Source organism: Chrysochloris asiatica, unplaced genomic scaffold (assembly GCF_000296735.1).
Source record: "Chrysochloris asiatica unplaced genomic scaffold, ChrAsi1.0 scaffold00270, whole genome shotgun sequence".
Lineage (NCBI taxonomy): Eukaryota > Metazoa > Chordata > Mammalia > Afrosoricida > Chrysochloridae > Chrysochloris > Chrysochloris asiatica.
In genome coordinates, this window is record NW_006408788.1 from 3,274,408 (window position 1) to 3,279,310 (window position 4,903).

The following is a 4,903-nucleotide window of genomic DNA, read 5'->3' on the forward strand; positions in this document are numbered from 1 at the left end:
TATATGTTTCTCTGGTAGCATAGTCATTACAAATTGGGCTGCTAACCTCAAGGTCAGCAGTTCAAAACTACCAGCTGTTCCGCCATAAAGATTTACAGTCTCGGAAACCCTGTAAAGGGTCACTATGAGTAAGTAGGAACCGACTCCATGGCACACCACCACCACCACATATGTTTGTGTATATATATATATATGTTGTAGTCAGCTGCCAGGACATCACTCCAGACCAGTGGGGTGAACCTCAGGCAGCTGATGTGCATACAGCTGGATCGCCACATCAGCACCCATATCTGGGAGAGCCCCCCAGGCCATGCACCAGACCAAGCTCAAGGACCTGGCCACCCAGACCTACATCCGCTGGCAGGAGCTGCTGGCCCACTGCCAGCCCCAGGTCCAATACTTCTGCCCCTGGAAAGATACCTGAGGGGGTTGGCTGGGGGCCGGCCCAGGGAACTGGATGAAGCAGAGGCCAATGGTCCACAGAGGATGGTCATCCGGGAGAGCAAGGCCTGCCTCCACTACTGCTCCTGACCTCCAGCCGAGGCAATGAATCCAGCCTCTCCTGCCCAGACCCAACCCTCAGTCCTCCTTCCCTCCCAGCCTTCTCCTCTTCCCCAAGGCCTTTCTCTCCAAAGCGCTGGTTTCCCTGGGCCTCCTGGGCCCTTTAGGGCCTAGTTCTCCCACCCTCCTTCCTCTCTCCCCTTCTCTCTCACTAATGTGAGGTTTCCTTGTGCATATTAAAGTCTTAGTTCAGCATTAAAAAACAAAACCCACCGCCAACAACAAAACAATCTTTTTCTGTTACTGGGATAGGTGCTCAGGCGCAGACAGACAAGTGGCGCCACATTGCCTGTGGCCCGGAGCTGGGTTTGCTGGAAAATTTTGACCCCACGGAGACCCTTTGAGAAGTCTCGCCTCGACCAAGAGTTGAAGCTGATAGGATAGTATGGGCTCCGGAACAAGCGAGAGGTCTGGAGGGTCAAGTTCACTCTGGCCAAGACTCGGAGAGCTGCCCACGAGCTGCTGACCCTGGACGAGAAGGATCAGCGGAGTCTGTTGGGAGGCAACGTTCTGCTGCGACCACTGGTCCGCACTGGGGTGCTGGATGAGGGCAAGATGAAGCTCAATTACAGCCTGGGCTTGAAGATGAGGATTTCTTGGAGAGAGGTTTGCAGACTCAGGTCTGGGCTTGGCCAAGTCCATCCACCACGCCTGGGTGCTGATCCGCCAGCACCACATCAGGGTCTGAAAGCAGGTAGTGAACTGGATCTCGTCCTTCATTGTCCTCCTGGACTCCCAGAAGCACATTGCCTTCTCCCTCCGCTCTCCGTATGGCAGAGGCGACCCAGGCTACATGAGGAGGAAGAATGCCAAGAAAGGGCAGGAGGGGGCTCAAGCCAATGATGATGAGGAGGAGGATTACGCCCACCCATTGCTTCCTGGGGAGGGGACACTAATTTTCCAAGAAGGTAATAAAACGATCAACATTTAAGGAAAAAACAAAACAAAACAAAAACACGTTTATGTGTTTATGTCTTTTTTTATTTTTAAGTTTTTTAAGTTTTTTTTTCTCTAAAGGATTAATGGCATAGAAGAGAGTAAACTGGCATTTTGAGTAAATACCAAAAAAAAAAAAAAAAAAATCAAGGACTGCTCTGTTTGTTTGCTTTCGGTTCCAAACTCAAATTTAAAATTTATAACAAAGGCTATTCAGTGCCATTTTGCTGTTAACTGCATATATAAACCAGTGCAACTCCACTTGGCTTTCATGCATTGTAAATTTGCACCAAAAAGATATGTAGGTTTGAAACTGAAATTGCTTAAAGGAGCATTTAAGGTCTGCTTTAGTTTGTAGTTTTTATCATTTGAATTTTAGAAGAGAGTCTAATAATAGGAACCAGTTTTAAATTTCAAAATTTTGTTTTCAATGGGTCAAAGTTTCATTATTTATTTATGCAGGCCACAATCTGTTTGGGGTACTTAATTATTATAAATTTTGTATAACAAATACTAGCGGAGTATGCATAAATACAAATAGATTTAATTATAGCATGGAACTTCATGATTGTTGTTGTTAAGCTGTTAAGTGCAGTCTAGTTGGTTCTCAGTAATGTTGTTGTTCTTAGGTGCCATGGAGTTGGTACCAAGTCATAGCGTCTCTGTGTACAGTGGAACAAAACACTGCCTTTTCCTGGGCCAACCTCAAAATCATTGCTACGTTTGAGCCCATTGATCCTGCCACGGTGCCAATCCATTTGGCTAGGGGTCTTCCTCTTTTTCTCTGATCCTCCACTTTATCAAACATGATAACCTTTTCCAGTGACTGGTCCCTCCTGATAATATGTCCGAAGTATGAAAGATGAAGTCTGTCCATCCTGGGCTCCAAGGAGCACTCTTGGCTGTATTTCTTCTAACACAGATCCATTTGTTCTTTTGGCACTCCATTGTACTTTCAATATTCTCGTCCAACACCATAACTCAGATGCATCAATTCTTCTATTATCTTCCTTTTTTACTATCTAACTTTTGCATGTATATGAGGTTATTGAAAATACTATGGCTTGCGTCAGGCACACCTTAGTCCTCAAATGCACATCATTGCTCTTCAACACTTTGAAGAGGTCTTGTGCACCAAATTTGTTTAATGTAACAAATTGTTTGATTTTTTTTTTTTTGACTGCTGCTTTCATGAGCATTGATTGTTGATCCAAGCAAAATTAAGTGATTGACAATGTCAATCTTTTCTCCATTTATATGGACGTTATTTATTAGTCCAGTGAGGATTTTTGTTTTATTTATATTGAGATGCAACCTATACCAAAGGCTGTGGTCTTTGATTTTCATTAATAAGCACTTTGAGTTCTCTTGGCTTTCCACAAGCAAGGTTGTATCGTCTGCATATTGCAGAGTGTTAATGAGTCCTCCTCCAGTCCTGATGCCACATTTTCTTCATATAATCAGCTTCTCTGATTATTTGCTCAGCATACAGGTTGAATAAGTATGGTGAAACAATACAACCCTGCCACACACCTTTCTTAATTTTAAAAACCATTCGGTGTTCCTTTGTTCTGTTTGAACAACTGCCTCTTGGTCTATGTACAGATTCCTTATGAGAACAATTAAGTATACCAGAATGCTCATACTTTGCAATGTTGTCCATAGCTTGTCATGATCCACACAACTGAAAGCCTTTGTGTAGTCAATAAAACACAGGTAAACATCTTTCTGGTATTCTCCACTTTCAGCCAAGATCCATCTGACATCAGCAATGATATCCCTGGTTGCATGTCCTTTTCTGAAATCGGCTTAAACCTCTGGAAGTTCTCTGTCAACGTGTGGTTGGAGCCATTTCTGTATTGCCTTTAATAAAACTTTACTCGCAGGCTGTATCGGTGATAGTATCTGAAGATTTCCGAATTCCGTTGGGTCAAGTTCTAATTCATAGCGACTCTTAAAGGGTTAGTTACAAATATTCAAAGAAAAAAAAATATCTGAAGTCGAATCATCAATTTCACATCTTATACAACTTGTTGTTGTTGCTGTAAAGTGTTGTCGAATCGACTCCAACCTATAACGACCCTGTATAGAGTCTCCTAGGAGCAGCTGGTGAGCTTGAAATTCACCAACCTTGCAGTTCAAACGGCTTTGCAGTCTGGCGCATTAATCCACAGCTCCACACCAGGAAAAGTCGTTTTATTGTTTTCCAATATGTGATGTGTTACTGATACGTCAATGAACAAATATTTATTCAATCAGTAGCTGACTGTCAATCATCTGCTACTTTGGCTCTAGGGGTGCACTGAACAAAACAGACAAAAATCTCTTCCCTCAGGGAACTTCCAATTTCCTAGGGAGAAATAAGAAATAAAAAAATAATATATGGAAATAGAGAAATTGCCCTTTTGTTGGTCAAAATGGTCAAATTGCGACAATTTCATATCATTTGACCTAATGTAGAGACTATTAGACAGAGAGATGTTAAGTAAACATGTAAGTGCTTCTAACTTTAACATAAGTGCTCTCAGGTAGGTTCCCACTCATAATGATCCTGTTTATGGTTTCCAAGGAGTGGCTGGTAGGTATGAACTGCCCTCTTTTCAGGTTAACAGACCAGTGCTTATCCTACCGTGCCACACCAGGACTCTAACTGTGTTACACATAATTAACATGTGAAATACGGAGCGATCATGTTTGTCTTTTTAAGGTCATTAACCTTTTACTCAGCATTACCATAATTTTCCTCAAATAAAAAGCAACGTCCATAATTTTGCCAACCTTGTACTCCTTCCAACAGATAATCTCATAAACACTATATGTTGTTGTTTTTTTAAACAACAAAATGTAAAAAATTATCACAGCATATTTATAAATATATTCTATGCAATGGGGTGGTGGTGGATGAAGTTCAAAAAAAAAAAAAAGGTATTATTGTTTGTATACAAGTACAGTATACCTAGAAAAGTCCTTACATTTCCATATGACAGACCAATTGTACTGAAATTAACACTTGGTGGAGCATTGTTTCACAGTTTTCTGCATATCCACACAAATATTTACATAGACATATAGTGTACAGAGGGAGTCATCTCCACTGCCTCATTTTGTAATAAATATATTTGAAGTCCAGTGCTAATCCTACAGCGCCCCATGAGGAGTCCATAAGCATCCTAAAGATATTCTCAAAATAACTTTTTTGTACTAAAATATATATAACTGGTTATTTATTGCTTTAATGCATATAAGTTTAATAAGTCACTTAAATAGATACTTATTATTCTATAGTATGGAAGTAATATACTTATTAATGTTTTTGCATCTTTGATTTTCATGAAAATAATTTATCAACAGGATTGTTTAGATAAGAAGCAAACCTAATAGACACCAAGGGGCTTATTTTGCAAAA

The 4,903-nt window shown here is 41.0% G+C and overlaps 2 pseudogenes; both read left to right on the top strand.

Moving 5' to 3' along the window:
• Nucleotides 1-200: 200 nt before the first annotated feature.
• On the top strand, nt 201-424 carry LOC102820855 (annotated as a pseudogene).
• Nucleotides 425-486: 62 nt separating this feature from the next.
• LOC102821241 lies at nt 487-1,592 on the top strand (annotated as a pseudogene).
• The last annotated feature ends 3,311 nt before the right edge of the window (nt 1,593-4,903 follow it).